This window comes from Lissotriton vulgaris, chromosome 1_1, assembly GCF_964263255.1.
Source record: "Lissotriton vulgaris chromosome 1_1, aLisVul1.2, whole genome shotgun sequence".
Classification (NCBI taxonomy): Eukaryota; Metazoa; Chordata; class Amphibia; order Caudata; family Salamandridae; genus Lissotriton; species Lissotriton vulgaris.
Window position 1 is genome coordinate 1,725,367,813 of NC_141685.1, and position 19,728 is coordinate 1,725,387,540.

The following is a 19,728-nucleotide window of genomic DNA, read 5'->3' on the forward strand; positions in this document are numbered from 1 at the left end:
ACTCTGCGGAGTGCAAGGCGCAAGCGAGCCTTTACAGTACTGTGAGGAGGTGCAGCCTTTGCTGCTCGGCGGTGGCGTCTTCCAGCACGGCTCCGGTTGGCTGGAGCACTGCGCTTACCGGCAGAACGTGGGGTCACGGAGGAGGATGCAGAAGATGTTACACTGGAGTGCGTGTCGTCCCCCTCCATTTCCACCAGCCGGCGATATTGCGCAACAGTGGCATCCAGCCTCCGTTGCCGGGCAAGTACAGCCCGCATACTCCTGCTCGGTTTCCATGTTTTGGTATTACCAACTATAAGAAGAAAGAAAAACATAATCTGTAACGAATGCTCTTTAAAAATATGATTAACACAAAATGATTCAGCAGGAAGTTGTGTCACAGTACAACTAGCAACTAGCCAGCGCAGTACAAAACTATTGAGGCCAGTATCATGGGCGTCCGCATGGAGGGGCAAGGGGGGGGCGCTTGAATCACCATTTCCCTTCCCACAACTCACTTGTATCCTTGGTTTGGTGCTCTTTCATATGAAAGAGATCTGGCAGAAGTGAGTGACTTTTCCTCTAAGCCGTTAACCACACCAGCAACCGTATCATCTGCACCAGGCCCAGGCGATATGTCTCTATCTCTCTCTCTGTCTCCCTCTGTCTCCCTCTACCTCGCTGTCTCTCTCTCTGTCTCCCTCCCTCACCCTCCCTCTGGCTCCCTCCCTCTCTCTCTCCTTCTGTCTTCCTCTCTCTCTGCCTCTATCTGTCTGTCGGTCCCAGCCTGCTGTAATTACCATATTGTAATTTGTCACTGGTCCAGCACTGGATACACATCATATGCTATCTAAGAGTCAGATAGTACCATGATCCAGCTTACCTGTACTCCACACCACCGCTGCCTGCTTCCTCACAGTCTGATTGTCCACTTGCGCCGCATCCTCCCCAGAGTCGCCCTCAGACTCCGAGTCGATGACGATCACGTCCGAGCTGGCCCCGCCACCAGCTGTTCCACCTAAAAAATATATTTAAGACTGTTAGATTACACCACTCACTAGTATTTGGTCTAGGAATGAAGAAGTTTGAAAACAGAAAAAATATTTGACTGTCTACTCTAGTCTAAAGTAAAAATGTCCCTCCTTCCAGGGAAGGCTGTTGTCTTGCTGCACTTTTTTGTCACAATTGATGAATGCTTGCTTAATTTTAACACACATCTTTTTTCTCTGAACAGACAGACGCTGGACTTCTACGGACAAGAGCAACCAACTAAACCAGGTGAAAGCTCGGCTCGACCACAAGACATGTGTTCCATTACTCATCAACTCAGCACCAAGCACTTTTCCTTTTCCAGCTAACTTTATTTTAATATATGTGTTTACTTTTACTTTTTTTAATAAAGCTTTTAAACTTGAATAGACTCTGTGGTTTTTGGTCCTCCAAGCTAGAGTGACTGAGAGAAAGGTTTTGTAATTTTTGCAAGGAGGAGTCCGTGCCGCTGACACTACCGAGTTTATACTATAGTATACAGTGTGCCAAACACGCCACTCTGAAATATTATTACTCTGGTCTTTGGTGTCCATAGTAAGGTTTGTGGAGAATTGTCCCTGCAACAGTAGTATTATTGATTTAGCTCCTATCTAAACACTGTTTCGAAAATTTAAATTAGGAACGCTTGGACAACAATAGGTCCTCTATATTTAAATGAAAACTTACTGGGGCCAGCAAAGGAGCACTCGCCGCCCTGGCCTGCATCATCCTCCTCCTTTGGAGCCACTGCATCCGCTGTTTCTGTCCGCTTGCCCCTGGGCGGACCTGACGTACAACATGAAAGAAAGAACAGAAAAAAATGATGATTGCTGCTTGTCGATGTCCTTGTCAACCAAATCAAACATTTAGAAAGAACAAGAACCAACTATTTTAGCCAAAAAGAGGGCTACAAAGGAAGGACTGCACCTGAGCCTCTACTCAGTCATTTAGGACAATGATGCGTCACTGAAACCCTGCGCCTGCATGAAGCAGGCTTACGGCTTGACGCAGCATTGCTGGAGCTGCGCCATCGTTGCAATGCAACTCCATCAATGAGTCGCCTTTACGGCACCGATGCGTAACGCTTCGGTGACGTTTTGGCACCATGGCGTGCCGCATTGAAAATACATATATCACAACAAACAAGGGCTTTGACTCATCCACAGTAAAGCCGAGTCCAATACTAAAATAAACAACAGAAGTGCAAATACTGTGACTGATTTCACAGAAAAAACAATTGGGACCCAAACTAACAATGATTCAATTGCTAGTCGGCTTTTGAACTGAATCAATTGTATTTATTTCCATATATTTGAAAAATCTTATTTTTTGTACATATTAACACACAATAGAAAAATGCTTTTTACATGTATATATATATAAAGAACACCAACAAAAGATAGACAGAATAGTTTACAGTAGGACAAATAGTCCGTGTAGTGAACACAACCTTTCATATAACAGTCGTACCACATTCACACTCACATTCCATACATACCATAATCAACATTGTGCATGTGAGATAAAACGAACAAGAAAATAGATGAGGTCAGGAAAACCAAGTTGAAAGCAAATCACAAATGGCATTAAAAGTATTGAAGAATACTCAATATCACAACGATTGTATAACAAACAAGATGTATACAGTTCCTTTCTGACCACAAAACCTAAACAACAGAAGGTACACAAGGTCGACGCGTTTCGAATCGGACCCTTTGTCCGATTCTCATCAGGACCGAAAATCTGAGTGTAATCAGTGTTGGGGCACGGGGATGTGCTGGGTCAGGTGTTATTAGATCCAAGGGTGCTGCGTTCGAAAATAAAAGTCAGGGGACCATCTTGACAAGGCGCTTTTTTTGTGAGGCTCTGGGACGCGGAATAGCTCAGGGTCCCGTTCCGAATGTTTTTAGTTGGAATCGCCCATGCAGAGCCGTTGGCTTGTGTTGGCTTCTCTTGCAGCGTTAACCGGGGCTTCTCGCAGTCTTCCGCATGCCGGTATACGTGTTGCAGATTCAGACCCGGTGATCGAGTGAAGGCAAACAGTGCGCGAGATTTGAGTCACATGACCATAGGGGGAAGCTGGGAATTGTAGTTTGACGTCAAATTCGGAACGGGACCCTGAGCTATTCCGCGTCCCAGAGCCTCACAAAAAAAGCGCCTTGTCAAGATGGTCCCCCCAACACTGATTACACTCAGATTTTCGGTCCTGATGAGAATCGGACAAAGGGTCCGATTCGAAACGCGTCGACCTTGTGTACCTTCTGTTGTTTAGGTTTTGTGGTCAGAAAGGAACTGTATACATCTTGTTTGTTATACAATCGTTGTGATATTGAGTATTCTTCAATACTTTTAATGCCATTTGTGATTTGCTTTCAACTTGGTTTTCCTGACCTCATCTATTTTCTTGTTCGTTTTATCTCACATGCACAATGTTGATTATGGTATGTATGGAATGTGAGTGTGAATGTGGTACGACTGTTATATGAAAGGTTGTGTTCACTACACGGACTATTTGTCCTACTGTAAACTATTCTGTCTATCTTTTGTTGGTGTTCTTTATATATATATACATGTAAAAAGCATTTTTCTATTGTGTGTTAATATGTACAAAAAATAAGATTTTTCAAATATATGGAAATAAATACAATTGATTCAGTTCAAAAGCCGACTAGCATTGAAAATACGGCGCACCATGGGTGGTGCTGGCGTGCCTCACACTTTGCAGGGATGCACAGGTAATGCACTTAGGGGCATACTTACGAGTTCTGGGCTGCACACCTCCAGAGGTGCACCAGAACAAAATGCGTAACTCAAAACTAACCTTGCGTCACGGCAGATGCGCCGCAATTACAATGCGGCAAACCCTGGCGCAAGGGTAGGCAGATGCGTGATGCATCTCGTGACGAAAGAGGGGCGCATCTCTAGAGTCGCGTCGCAGGCGCGATGCAACTATAGCAATGCTCAGGGATGCCCAATACTCAACATACCGCATCAGTCCTTACGCCTGCTTCAAGCAAGCAGGCATAAAGAATTGACGTAGCAGCGTCGCGGAAGTGCCTGCGTTAAATCTTGTAGATTTCACGCAGGCACTTTTGCGAGGCGCACATCTGCCTGACCGCCACCCCCCCCCCTCCCCCTGCGTGGCAACGCACCCATTGTGGCGCAGGCCCAGGTCTTAACGTGGCGCATCTCCTTAGAAGCATCACGTTGTACATGACTCGCTGGGATGCGCCACGTTTACGTCGCTGTGCGTCAGGTAAGGCAGCGTAAACGTGGCGCAAGGGGCTTGTAAATCTGCCCCTTTGTGTCTAGCATTACGCAGTTCTGTAAAGTACACTCATACATTACTCAGCCCAATTAAATGAACACAAAATAGAAAACAAATAAGCAGTGGCACCGCCACAGAGAAAGAGAGCAGTGCACCTGAAATGCACAGAAGATTTTGAAATATTAATTTAGCTCTCCTATCAATGTAATCAGCAGCATTATTGCTCTTTGTAAAAAAGTTAAAGCAAACATTTGCAATATTAACACACAGAGCAGGAGAAAAAACAGAGTAGTGAGTGATGAAAAAATTGCTACTACTACTCACCAAGCCCGGGGACCTCCACTCCCAGCAGATAGAGCAGGTCGTGCTCCCGCTCCAGAATATCGGTCCAGCGGTGGGTCACCTGATTATAGGTGCGCTGGACCCCCGTGATCTTAAAAAGGGCCCGGCACACCTGCCCCCACCGCTTCCGACGCTCCTGGCTGTTGGTATAACCGGCAGCAATCCTGCCGCCTGCTGCGATGGTCCTCGGGAGACGGCGCTGCACAAAATAAACGAGTGTGCCCACCTCCTCAGGGCTGAAGATCTCCCTGGGCACCACCATTTCCGCCCTCAAGCGGCCACACGGGAGCCGGGCACGGGCTGCGGTGCCCGGCTTGGGCAGCTTGACAGCTGTCTTCACCATGTTCTGGGCAGGTAAGGAGATAAAATGAAAAAGAATAGGAGTAGAGAAGAAGGAAATAAAAGTTTAAAAAGTACTTGAAAAGTAAACAAAAGTAGCCTAAAACACAAAAATATAGACCTAAAAAACAAGAGGGATAGAAAAAAAGTTTAATAGATCAAAAACAAAATAAAATAAGCAAAGGATGGCAGAGATATACAGAGGATAGAAACACCATGCCCAGACACATAGGAATGAATGAAAAACAAGATGGCGGCCGATCACGTGAGCGTAAGTAGGTTCTCACGCGATTTCTCTCGCGAACTCGTGCGAACTTGTATTCGCAAGGCGCTCATCGCGCGAGACTACACATAGCGGGCGGAAACGGAAAAACGTCACGCAAACAAAATGGCGGCGCCCAGAAACCTTGGGGTAACTCGCACGGGTTCGCGGCTTACACGATCGATTTCGCACGACGCCGCGCCTCGCGAATAGTGCGAAATTACCGAAAAACGAGTTTTGCAAAAGGAAAAGCTATGAGCAGGTGCAAAAGTTCAACCTCATCATTTGTAACCATTCCCTGTAGTGCTTCCTGAAGGGGCCATCCAGAATTCGGTTAGGTTCCTGTTAAAAAAAAATGACATTGCAACAAACAGGAAAAGGAAAGGAAAGGGAGCAGACAAGCAGGTGCCAGCCTTCATTAATGTCAGTTGGGGCAGGGCAGGTGTTGTTGTAATTTAATTATGCAAAACTTAAGGCACTTAGCAGGTGTGCTTTGCTTTGCCACAATAATGTACACTCACTGGTCAACCAGAGGGTGCTGTGATGACACCGAGGGTGGCATGGGTGTGACAGCCAGAGGGTGGCATGGGTAAACCAGAGTGCCAGTGTTGACAGAGGATGGCAGTGCTTTGTTTGCCCCAATAATGTACACTGGTGAACCAGAGGGTGCTGTGATGATACAGAGGGTGACATGGGTGAGCCCGAGGGTGGCATGGGTGAACAAAGAGAGTGCCAGTGGTGACAGAGGGTGGCAGTGATGAAGAAAGGCTTGCAAACAGGCTGGGCACGTAGAAACAACAAGTTCGCAAAACTGGCGACCGGACAAGTAAGTTCGCAATTTGCGAAATTGCACAAAACCCTCGCGAACTTGCAGAAACCCGTGCGAACACCCCAAAAAATAAAATCCGCAAAATCCGCGAGGATTCGCGGATTTTGCGGATTTTCGCAATCCGCAAATCCGCAAATCCGCAAATTCGCGGATTGCGAATCCGCAAAATCCGCCCATGCCTAGTTTTCTCATGGGGAGCCAAGAATGAAATACAAAGCAGTGATCTTTGAGGTAAACAGGAGAGAGAGTCAGAGATACCAATCTTGTGGCTGAATTTTGAAACGGGAAGCATGATAACCTCTAATGATTCTGACTTCCCTGTTTGTCCAAATTGTGTGATCCTAGGCAAATATTTTATTTCATAGCGCCTCCATTTTATTTATTATAACATATAAGCACACTTTTAAATACTTGAGTTCAGGATGTGCCCTGTACAAGCACTTCTAATGTTTGATTTAAAAGATTATAATGTTGCTCCATCTATAATAAGAATCTAGGTCACACACACGCAGTTCTTAATTTGAGCAGGTGCTTCCCAGTATTCGGCGTAGGCACTTAATTAGCAACACTGGCCCTTATGTCAGTCTGCCATGTGGTGGCATTGTTTGTCTAATGTAGAGATGAGCACAACAATAGTTGTTAATCAATTCCATACACATTAAAAATGACATACCTGTTGCTCAAGCCATTCTTATAGCTTTGGGGGCATGGAATGGCCTGAACTGTCACATTTGCAGGAGTGTGATGGTTTGTAGTTTGTTTTGTTACTGTCATTGTCAACACTGGCAGTGGAAATGGGTGGTGTAAGCTGAGGTCACCCCCTGACACGGGCCCTGTCACTTAATTCTTTACAAATCAAGCACCGCATATAGAGTTTACATGATTATTGACTTTCCTTTAGTGCACTAATGGCATTGTCATTGGGGGGCACGTGATTAATGTTTCTAAAATCTATAACTTTTAATGAATGTATGTATATATCCATGTAGTGAAATAATCTGATGCACTATAATCTGATGCACTTCTGCATGTTAAAGAAATACACTTTTTTGAATTTTGAAGAGATTGTTTGATATGTGTACATTATGTTTGTTGCATGATGTACATGCCAAACATTTTCATGGTTAGGCTCGTGCACGGACTCTTAGAGATCACCATATTAATTTGCCTATGTACCCCCCTCTACTTGCGATTCAGGCTTAGTACATGGGGTCATTAGTCACTTGATAAACTGATGTGTAAGAGGTAAAGAGCTAGAAATGTGGAGCCCTGCCAATATGCACCGATTTGACAACTCTACCATCAAGGATTCTTGTAGCAGGGACATAGAAGAGTGTGTGCATTGAAAATACATTTAAAATATTTTATCCCACGACAGGGACTTCATGCCAATGTGCCAAGGGAGCACTACCAGGCAGAGGTGGAATGGGCAGGGCAACTTGTGGCAGAATCCCAATCCATTGTTTGTTGCCTACTGTGCCAATCTAGAGAGGCCAACCTAATACAAATCAATATTGACCCTGTTCCTCATGGAAACAGAACATCCCAAAATGTGGCCATCTTAGCCCTCCACCCTGCAGGCCATTGCTTTTTTAGTTGGAAAATTTGAGCTTCATACCCTCCAAATGTCACTGAGTAACACACCGTTTTTTTATTGCTGCCTAGCACTCTAGATATTTTAATTCTGCCGGGAATTTTAATGTCTGTGTGATATTTCAAAGCATACTGTACGGGAGACATGTTTTCCATTACTGTGGAATGCTACATTAAGGTAATCTATTTTAAAAGGATAAATTGAACTACGAATATACTCAAAGTCCCAGTACTGACAATAGGAGGACTTTGTTTAACCTCACTCAGAGGCGAAAATACAACACCTTGAAATGGACCATCTTTGTCAATGCATAAAGCACATCAGAACAATCCGTACAAATATAGACGTATCCATGATGTGGTGTCAAAATATTATGCAATCTTGGTCCTCGTCTCTTGAGCAAGATTATATCTCATGAATGTACTTGTTGTGTCCCGCTGCACTGCCCCTGGAACCCGCGAGATTGCACACAGACTCAGGTAGGTGAGCTTGCTGTTCATGTATTTCTTGTCTCAGTACACGCAGACACCTCTGCTCGGCTCCCCACTCCTCTCCTACTGCCCCAGTCCCCCTTCCTCACTGGAGGTGGTCTCCGGTGGCTACTCCTTCCTTCGTCTTGTGCAGGGTCCTAGTGCCCCTCTGCACAGCACTCTGACATCTTCCCCTTTTGTGGAAATGAAAAACAGACGATGACTGGTGATAGAGAAGACAGTAACAGAGGGACAAATAAACGATGAAATGAAAGAGAAAAAGAAACACAGATCTACTAGAAAACACTGTCACTACTAACACATACTTATGGGCCTGACAACAACTATTGTCATGATATGCTTAGTCTCTGAGGGTGAAAAATTCCTCAATGAGCCACTTTGGCTTTCTGTTCACTATCTTAGGAAATGAGGTTTCTGTTCCTTCTTTCGGTATCTCTCTTGGAGCTCCAGCTCTGTCCATCCTTTCCCTGCTTTGTGGCATCCTGGGGTGATGGCTGAAAAGTTTCAGTGCTTCGTCCATAATTTCCTTGTGTTTGCTTTGTTCGCCCTAAGTTGGCAGGGTATGCCCAAAAATGGGTCCCTTGTTCGCTTTGCCACTGGATTCAAGCTAGCCTGGCTGATGAGGGCTGTTAGCCCAAAACTGGTCACAGGATGCTTGTTTTCAATCTAGGGAAGACATGGCTTGGTAGTTCGGGCTGGACTGTTCCCATGAGGCACAGGGTCAAGACTGATTTGCATATTACTGTGTCTAAACTAGGGTGGCAATTTGAGCAAAAGAAAGACGAAAGACTCAACACAGATCTGTGACTGGGGGTGAGTGTTTGAAAAGTTTCAGTGCTCCGTCCATCATCTCCTTGCATTTGCTTTATTTGCCCTAAGTTGACAGGGTATGCCCAGACGTGGGTCCCTTGCTCACTTTGCCACTGGATTTAAGCTCGCCTGGCTGATGAGGGCAGTTAGCCTGAAACCAGTCCCAGGATGCTTGTTTCCGGTCCAGGGTAGACATGGCTTGGCAGTTCGGGCTTGACTCTTCCCATGAGGCACATGGTAAAGACTGATATGCATATAGCTGTGTCTGAACTGGGGTGGAGAAGTGAGCAAAAGAACGATGATGGATTTAACCCAGATCTGTGACTGGGGGAGAGTGTCTGAACATTTTCAGAGCTCCGTCCATCATCTCCTTGTGTTTGCTTTGTTGGCCCTAAGTATAGAGGGTATTCCCAGACGTGGGTCCCTTGCCCACTTTGCCACTGGATTCAAGCTAGCCTAGCTGATGAGGGCTGATAGCCCAAAACGGGCCTTGGATGCTTGTTTCCGGTCCTGAGAAGACACGGCTTGGCTGTTCGGGCTCAATTGTTTCCATGAGGCACAGGGTAAAGACTGATTTGCAAATATAGCTGTGTCTGAACTGGGGTGGGGTAGTGAGCTTAAAAACAATGATGGATTCAACCCAGATCTGTGACTGGGGATGAGTATCTAAAAAGTTTCAGCACTCCGTCCATCATCTCCTTGTGTTTACTTTGTTCACCCTAAGTTGGCAGGGTAAGCCCAGACGTGGGTCCCTTGCTCACTTTGCCACTGGATTCAAGTTAGCCTGGCTGATAGGGGCTGTTAGCCCAAAACCGGTCCCAGGGTGCTTGTTTCTCGTCTAGGGAAGACATGGCTTGGCAGTTCAGGCTGGACTGTTGCAATGAGGCACAGTGTCAAGACTCATTTGGGTGTAGTGCGGGAATATCGACGGCAAAATATCGAGTTACATAAATATCTCCGCAGAAATATCGACAAGAAGAAATATCGACAACAAAAATATAGTTTGACCAGAATATCGACAGACAGGTAAGTAATATCGATAAAAATAATATAGTTGTAATAAATATCGTTTACAAAAACATAGTTAACAAAAATATCGATATTTTAATAATTATAAGTAATTTAGTGTTTTTAATGAGTATTGTTTGTTAATTAATTATATTTTGTAGCATTTTATTAGTTATTAATGTATTTTATGTTGAATTTAGTGTTAATAGTTCCGTGGCTGGGTGTGGGTTTATAGGGGAATAGGGTGGGAAGTAATTTAAATATATTAAAATAATTGATTAATTATTAATGTGTTAATTTAATATAAATAGTTTAATATTTATTAGTTAATTAATTTCAATTAGTTAATTGATAAATAATTATGTTAATAATTATGTCAATTGTTTAATTAATTTTAGGTGTGTGTAGTGGACTTTTTAAGTGAACATGTAGTGAAGTAATGACATTTTTATTGAATAATTGATTAATTAATTATAAATAAATAAAAAATAAATAATTAATTTTAAAAGAGTAAATAAATTTAAGTTTGTGTTGTGGTGTTTATAAGTGTATATGGTGTGAAAGCTGTCAATTAATTAAATAATGAATTAATTTGAATTTTTTTTTATAATCATTAATTAATTAGTAAATATTAAATGTAATTGATTAATTAATTTTAGGTGTAAAGGTGTTTGTTAATAATAATATATTTAAATGTATATATTAAATATGTGTATAATCTACATTAAATTTTATACTTAATTTGATAGATGGTTTATTATTTTTTTTTAGTTCCAGCGCTTTCCCTACTGTTGTACCCTGTGGAGTGGGAATAGTAATTTTTAACCCTATGCTATCCAAAGCTTTCCCTACTGTTGCACCCTTTGGAGTGGGAATAGTAATTTTTACCCCTACGCTATCCAACGTTTTCCCCACGGTTGCACCCTTTGGAGTGGGAATAGTAATTTTTACCCCTACGCAATCCAGCGCTTTCCCTACTGTTGCACTCACTGGAGTAGGAATAGTAATTTTTACCCCTACGCTATCCAACGCTTTCCCTACAGTTGCACCCTTTGGAGTGGGAATAGTAATTTTTACCCCTACGCTATCCAGCGCTTTCCCTACTGTAGTACTCACTGGAGTGGGAATAGTAATTTTTACCCCTACGCTATCAAACGCTTTCTCTACTGTTGCACCCTTTGGAGTGGGAATAGTAATTTTTACCCCTACGCTATCCAACGCTTTCCCTACTGTTGCACCCTCTGGAGTGGGAATAGTAATTTTTACCCCTACGCTCTCCAGCGCTTTCCCTACTGTTGTAATCACTGGAGTGGGAATAGTAATTTTTACCACTACGCTATCCAACGCTTTCCCCACTGTTGCAACCTTTGGAGTGGGAATAGAAATTTTTACCCCTACGCTATCCAACGCTTTCTCTACTGTTGCACCCTTTGGAGTGGGTATAGTAATTTTTACCCCTACGCTATACAGCGCTTTCTCTACTGTTGCACTCACTGGAGTGGGAATAGTAATTTTTACCCCTACGCTATCCAGCGCTTTCCCTACTGTTGCACTCACTGGAGTGAGAATAGTAATTTTTACCCCTACGGTATCCAACGCTTTCCCTACTGTTGCACCCTTTGGAGTGGGAATAGTAATTGTTATCCCTACGCTATCCAGCGCTTTCCCTACTGTTGCACTCACTGGAGTGGGAATAGTAATATTTACCCTTACGCTATCCAGCGCTTTTCCTACTGTTGCACCCTTTGGAGTGGGAATAGTAATTTTTACCCCTACGCTATCCAACGCTTTCCCTACTGTTGCACCCTTTGGAGTGGGAATAGTAATTTTTACCCCTACGCTATCCAGCGCTTTCCCTACTGTTGCACTCACTGGAGTGGGAATAGTAATTTTTACCCCTACGCTATCCAGCGCTTTCCCTACTGTTGCACTCACTGGAGTGAGAATAGTAATTTTTACCCCTACGGCATCCAATGCTTTCCCTACTGTTGCACCCTTTGGAGTGGGAATAGTAATTTTTACCCCTACGCTATCCAGCGCTTTCTCTACTGTTGCACTCACTGGAGTGGGAATAGTAATTTTTACCCTTACGCTATCCAGCGCTTTCCCTACTGTTGCACCCTTTGGAGTGGGAATAGTAATTTTTACCCCTACGCTATCCTGCGCTTTCCCTACTGTTGCACTCACTGGAGTGGGAATAGTAATGTTTACCCCTACGCTATCCAACGCTTGCCCTACTGTTGCACTCACTGGAGTGGGAATAGTAATTTTTACCCCTTCGCTATCAAATGTTTTAACTATTCATTTTTTTATATTTTTATTAAATGTATTTATTTTTGTTGTTATATAATTTTATGTGTTAACCCCTTGTATGCTGATGACGAACCCCAGTCGTCATGCACTACGGTGCTCGTGTGCTGTTGACGGCTGGGGTTCGTCATGGCCCGCCCCTCTTCTTTTGTTTACCGCACAGCGGCGGAAACGGGCCAGCAGCGAAGGGGTTAAATATCTGTATATGTACACATTTATTAATTTTATAATGATTAAATTTAGTTAATTTGTTAAAAATAGTTAAAATATAAAAGTAATGTAATGTATTTTCTTAATAATACTTATATTTTTTAATTATTTAATGTAATTTTAATTAATTAATAAAGTCGATATTTTTTTACATCTATATTTATTACAACGATATTTTTGAGTCGATATTTATGTACTTACCTGTTTAGGTATAGGGAGTCGATATTTTTGTAATCGATATTTATACACCTATATTTTTGTCAACTATATTTTTGTAATCGATATTTAAACACCCTACCACTGATTTGCATATAGCTGTGTCTGAACTGTGGTGGTGAAGTCAGCTAAAGAACAATGATGGATTCAACCCAGATCTATGACTGGGGGTGAGTGTCTGAAAAATGTCAGCACTCCATCCATCATCTCCTTGAGTTTGCTTTGTACGTGGGCAGGAATATGGCCAGACGTGGGACCCGTGCTCACTTTGCCATTGGATTGAAGCTAGCATGGCTGTTGGGGGCTGCTCGCCCAAAACCGGTCCCAGGATGCTTGTTTACGGTCCAGGGAAGACATGGCTTGGCAGTTCAGGCTGGACTGTTCCCATGAGGTTCAGGGTCAAGACTGATATGCATATAGCTGTGTCTGAACTGGGGTGGCAAAGTGAGCTAAAGAAAGATGAAGGACTCAACACACATCTATGACTGGGGGTGAATGTCTGAAAAGTTTCAGTGCTCCATCCATCATCTCCTTGTGTTTGCTTCGTTTGCCCTAAGTTGGCAGGGTATGCCCAGACGTGGGTCCTTTGCTCACTTTGCCACTGGATTCAAGCTAGCCTGGCTGATAAGGGAAGTTAGCCTAAAACTGGTCCCAGGATGCTTGTTTCCGGTCCAGAGAAGATATGGCTTGGCAGTTCAGGCTGGACTGTTCCCATGAGGCAAAGGGTCAAGACTAATTTGCATATAGCTGTGTCTTAACTGGGAATGGTGAAGTGAGCTAAAGAACGATGATGGATTCAACCAAGATCTATGACTGGAGGTGAGTGGCTGAAAAGTTTCAGCGCTCCATCCATCCTCTTTGCTTTGCTCGCCCTAAGTTGGCAGGATATGACCAGACATGGGTCCCATGCTCACTTTCCCTCTGGATTCAATCTAGCCTGGCTGATAAGGGCTGTTAGCTCGAAACCAGTGCCAGGATGCTTATTTCCGGTCCAGGGAATCTGTTTTCAAGAAATGATCTCTAACATCTACGCAAACTTTCCATGTATTGAGCCTCAGAACCTTGAATCTCTTACCAAACCAGGAGACTTAGGTAAAGTGGCATGCATTACTCTATACTGTTTTGAATCAACCACGCTTGAGGAAGTTTCCAACTCACTGTCCATCGCCAAATCTGGCTCGCCTCAAGATCTCTGTCCTCCAAAGACAATGGCTCTCCTAGCCACTAGTTGTGCTCCAGCAATTTAAAATATTTATAATCATTCAATACAATCAGGTACTATTCCCATAACATGGAAGGAAGCGTTCGTATGCCCAATATTGAAAAAAACCCACGGCTGATCCCCGAGTACTCAGCAAATACTGCCCTATTTCGTTGCTACCCTTACTGGGCAAGCAGTTGGAAAGTATAATAAACAGGCAGATACGTCTATACCTGGAATCCAATAACATTTTGGATCCCTTGCAATCAGGCTTTCGACCGGGTTTCAGTACTGAGACTGCCATCCTGGCCGTGACTGACTCCCTATTATTAGAATTGATCCTATTAGATCTCTCTGCAGCGTTCGATTCCATCTCGCAAGCAAAGCTCGCTGAGAGACTATACTTCTGTGGCATCCAAGGGACAGCCTTAAAATGGCTGCAGCATTTTATGTCAGACAGAACTCAAACCATTATGTTAGGGCCAAACCTGTCAGAAAAAATGCGTCTGGATAGGGGTGTACCTCAGGGCTCCTGCCTAAGCCCGACTTTATTCAACACATATATGGCCCCTCTGGCAAAAATCGTAGAACAGCTAGGCTAGGAGATAATCTCATATGCTGATGATACTCAGCTTATGTTTACTATCAGCCCCAATCTAGAAGCAGAGAAAGTTCTGTTCTACGCTGGTATGCTTGCAATCTCCAGCTGGATGACGGAGAACTTCCTCCAGTTGAACCCTGGAAAACCGAGGTCATGCTAATGGGGAAAGCCTCAGCTATCTGGTCGGATGAAAGGTGACCCTCAGAACTGGGAGCAGCCCTCATTCCTAAGCAATGTGTAAAAAATTTAGGTATAAAACTGGACCAGACACTAACGATGAAAGACCATATTGCTGCCACTATCAGCACCTGTTATTATTATAGCTTAGGTCTACTCTGAAAAATTCTTCCTTTTCTGCCTACTAATCACCGTAGAACTCACCAAGCTATGGTAATCAGCAGATTAGACTATGGTAACGCCCTTTAGGCCAAAGTGAGAGAGATCCTGCTCACTAACTTACAAGTGATTCAGAACACTGCGGCGAGAATGATTCTGAATCGCCCAGCAGGCTCCCCCTCTGGCCCCTTGCTGAGTGAGTTACATTGGCTACCTGTAAGGAAGAGCTCATACTTTGAAATTTGCTGTCTTACGTATAATGCTTTAAAAGGTAGAGGTCCTCACTATCTGCAAAAGAAACGTGTAAAATATGTACAGTGCAGAAATTTTAGATCCAGTACATTAGGCCTACTACAGGTACCCCGTACACGTCTGAGTCGTACTGGAGTAAACGCTTTTTCGTATCTTGCTCCAAGATACTGAAATAAACTACCTATGGCCTTGCTTAAAATCTCCATATATAGCACCTTTAGGAAACAACTAAAAGCTTACCTGTTCTAATTTTTGCTGCTGGTCCGATTTCTAGCCTTCAGGCTCTATTACTAGGCAAGCGCCAAAATGCCCCTGGGTGAGTCGTGCCCTGTAGAAATGCCCCTGGGTGAGTCGTGCCCTGTAGAAATAACTATAACATAACATAACATAACATAACATAACATAACATAACATAACATAACATAACAGGGAAGACATGGCTTAGCAGTTCGGGCTGAACTGTTCACATGAGGCACAGGGTCAAGACTGATTTGCATATAGCTGTGTCTGAACTGGGGTGGCAAAGTGAGGTAAAGAACGATGATGGATCCAACCCAGATTTGTGTCTGGGGGTGAGTGTCTGAAAAGTTTCAGCGCTCCGTCCATCATCTCCTTGTGTTTGGTTGGTATCCTTTCTATGCCATCCTCATCTTCCTCTTTTCCTGTTGTGTCGTCGTTCCTGGGTACTGCCTCTCCTTCCCGATCGTCTGATGTCCTGAATTCCTTGAAGTGTTAGGTATTTCAGTTCATACAGTCGGGACCTGCTGCAATCGTTATCATGTGCCCTTTCACATTTGTTATTGTTAGCGATTCACTCAAGAAAGCTGTCTGACTTCCTAGACTACCGACAACGCACCAGCACTACATCCCCTTGCTTAAATTCCGATTCTGTGGCATTATGCTGTGAGTCTGTGTACTGCTTCATTTTCCTCTTTACCTCCTGATCTCTTTCACCAATGCTGCTGTGTTCAGGGGGGATTTTGCCTCATGCTGAGACAATGTCGTTCTGCTTGTTGTCCCCAACACAATTTCTACTGGCCATCTTCCTGTGGAACTGTGTGGGGTATTTCGGTAGTTTCACAGTACCTGGCACAGTGCTTGACCCACTCAGATCTGCGCCAGTTTGGCACGTTGGACAGCTTTCTTGATGTTTCCCATGAATCTTTCCACCATGCCATGTTCTTGTGGCCACAAATACATTATCTATCTGTGATGTATTCCCATGAATCTGCAAAACTCTTCTCCAGAGAACGGTGGCCCACTGTCTGTCTCTATTGTTTGTGGAGCACCCCACGCTGCAAATATGTCATCCAGTATTGGCAAAGTAGCTGTTGCTGATGTTTATGACACTTGTAGCACTATAGGGAATGGTGAGCATTCATCAATGACAACTAGCAAGTAGCCTCCAGTTTCCAACGCCCATAGAAGTCATATGCAAGTGTCGGGCACACTGCCCGGGGGAGATTGGACATGTGCAGTTGTTCTGTCTTTACTGGCCTTCCCGTTATATAGCATAGGTGACAGTTCATTATTGTATCTTCCATCAGGTGGTCAAGATCCGTTAACCATCTTTTTTTCCTTACCATCAAGTCCCAGTGCCCCTTTGCACAGCACTATGACAGTACTGACTCAAGGAATATATTTTGAGACCTTCCTCCAGCTGTGGAACCCATTATTTCCATGGTCTAGTGCATATACGTCTAGCAGCTGCTAATATTTGCATATGCCACATGCAGTCTGACTGGAAAGTATTTCCTAGTAGCAGAACAATGATGCAGTTCTTTTGTTTCTTTCTAGTACCTGTTTAATTGCATTTGAAACCTTGCATTTTTCAATGTTTGCTTTTAATATGACCCAGATTTTGAGTTTATTATGCATACTTCCTTATGGTCTATTTTAACCACTGGTTGCTTAGAAACTGCTGCAGTTAATATAAGAGATTCAAGTTGGATGGTTGTGTGTAAAACACATTTTATGTAAACCAACATGGAAGAGAAAAATGGATAGATGGTTCTCTAGCCAGCTGTCAATCTCCAACTTTTGGGAGACATGGATGAGTCTTATCATTTTGCATCAAGATTTAGGGCTTTTAGTTGAAATTATGGCAGGGCTGGCATACTGTAGGGAATGACTGAGCTTTGACATATAGATCCCAAACAAGGTGTTAAGATGCACTAAGGCGTATTCAACCCTCTCTAATAACTCATAATGTACTAACTAACATGCTTTGTCTGATTAATATTGCATTAAACAACATGTTAGGTATCTAGAGGAAGCTTGTATATGTGCTTTTACTAACCATAATCCGCTTGCACTAAATTGACTGCTGCTACGCGGGATTTCTTACTGTGCATGCGTCTGTCACACTCAATCAGGAGTTTGTTAAAGCATGACTACTCACCCGTAAGGGTCTCAAGGCGCTAAGGGTGGGGTGGGTGGGGGGGGTGCAGGTTCCATTCCATCAAGGAGGGGGTCTGTCGAAGAGCCAGGTTTTGAGGTTTCTTGCGAAGATGGGGAGCGATGTTGTCTGTCTGAGGTGGAGCGGAAGGGCGTTCCATGCTTTGGCCACGAGGAAGGAGAAGGAGCGGCCTCCCGATCTGGTCTTTCTGGTGCGGGGGACCACGGCGTAGGAAAGCTGGGCTGATTGTAGGGTCCTTTGGGGTGCGTGGAATTTGAGTCAGCTGTTCAGGTATGCTGGTCCGGTGCCGTGGAGGGCCTTGTGTGCGTGGGTGAGCATCTTGAAGGTGATTCTCGCCTCGACGGGGAGCCAGTGGAGTGTGCGCAGGTGCTGGGAGATGTGGCAGTGTTTTTGCAGGTTGAGGACCAGTCTTGCAGCGGCGTTCTGGATGTTCTGTAGCTTGCGGATGAGGTTTTTGTTTATTCCGGCGTAGAGTGCGTTGCCGTAGTCGAGTCTGCTGGTGACCAGGGCGTGAGTGACTGTCTTTCGGTGTTCGAGGGGGATCCATTTGAAGGTCTTACGAAGGAGGCGGAGGGTGTGGAAGCAGGAAGATGAGACAGAGTTGATCTGGCGGTCCATTTTGAGCTCGGAGTCCAGGATGATTCCCAGGTTGCGTGCGTGGTCTGTGGGGGTTGGTGGGTTTCCGAGGGCGGTGGGCCACCAGGTGTCGCTCCAGGCATCGGGGTTTGGGCCCATGATGAGTACTTCTGTTTTGTTGGTGTTTAGTTGTAGGCAGCTGTTTTTCATCCATTTGGCGACGGCTTCCATGCCTTCTCGAAAGTTGCATTTGGCGGTGTTGAGCTCGTTGGATAGGGAGAGGATGAGCTGGGTGTCGTTTGCATATGACACGATGTTGAGTCTGTAGGTTCTGACGATGGGGGCAAGTGGAGCCATGTAGATGTTGAAGAGTGTCTGGCTGAGGGAGGAGCCCTGGGGGACTCCGCAGGGGGTAGGTGTGGGGTCCGAGTGGAAAGGGGGGAGTCTGACCTGCTGCGTCCTGCCGGAGAGGAAGGAACAGATCCAGTCGAGGGCCTTGTCCTGGATTCCTGCATCGTAGAGTCTGCGTATTAGGGTGCGGTGGGAGACTGTGTCGAACGCCGCTGATAGGTCGAGGAGGATGAGGGCTACTGTTTCTTCTTTGTCCAGTAAGGTGCGGATGTCGTCTGTTGATGCGAGGAGGGCAGTTTCCGTACTGTGTTTTTTTCGGAAGCTGGATTGGGAGGAGTCGAGGATGTTGTGTTCTTCAATGAATGTGGCGAGTTGGCTGTTGATGGCTTTCTCGATGACTTTTGCTGGGAACGGGAGCAGGGAGATGGGTCTGTAGGTTTTGAGGTCGGTGGGGTCCACTGAGGGTTTCTTTAGGAGGGGGTTGACCTCGGCGTGTTTCCAGTCGTCGGGGAACGAGGCGGTCGCCAGGGAGCGGTTGATGGTTTGGCGGAGCATGGGTGCGATGGTGTTGGCGGCTCTGTTGTAGATGTGATGGGGGCAGGGGTCCGTGGGGGCCCCTGAGTGGATTGACTTCGTTGTCTTCAGTGTGTCTTCGGTGGTGAGGGCTGTCCAGTCATTAATCGCTGGTTTCCGGGTGCCGGGGGTGGTTGGTGAGGGTTCAGTGTGTTGGTTGTCTTCGTCGAAGTTGTCGTAGATGCTCTTGATTTTGTGGTGGAAAAAGATGCTGAGTTTGTCGCAGAGGTCTTGTGAGGCAGGGATGTCGGTAGACTCGCTGGTGGGTTGGCCGAACTCCTTGATGATGCTGAAGAGTTCCTTGCTGTTGTGTGCGTGGGTGGAGATTCTGTCTTCAATCGCTTTTTTCCTCGTTTCTCTGATGAGTTGATGGCGGCTCTGAAGTTGTTGTGGGCTTCTGTGGATTTGGTGTTTCTCCAGGCCTTTTTGAGGCGGCGGCATGTGCGCCTGGACTCTCGAAGTTCGGTGGTAAACCATCTGGCTTTCTTGGCACGGGTATTGTTGTTTTTCTTGAGGGGGGCTATGGTGTTGGTGCTGTCCGAGATCCATGTATGCAGGGTTCGGGCTGCGGTGTTGGGGTCGTCGTTTTTCGCGATGGTTGGGGTGGAGTTGTTGAGTGAGGAGCTGAGCTGGTCATCAGTGATTTTGGTCCAGTTTCTTTGTGGAAGCAGGTGCTGGTGTCTGTGGATGGTGGGTGTTCTGAAGGTGAAGTGGACGCAACGATGGTCGGTC

At 45.0% G+C, this 19,728-nt stretch overlaps 1 long non-coding RNA gene across 1 annotated transcript; it reads right to left on the reverse strand.

Annotated features, from left to right (window-relative positions):
- Positions 1-230: 230 nt before the first annotated feature.
- Positions 231-1,943, reverse strand: LOC147751112 (uncharacterized). Its single transcript, XR_015299936.1, has 3 exons — positions 1,696-1,943; positions 863-997; positions 231-292 (listed from the first exon to the last, which is right to left on the reverse strand). It is a non-coding gene; the product is annotated as an uncharacterized LOC147751112 (long non-coding RNA).
- Between the last annotated feature and the right edge of the window lie 17,785 nt (positions 1,944-19,728).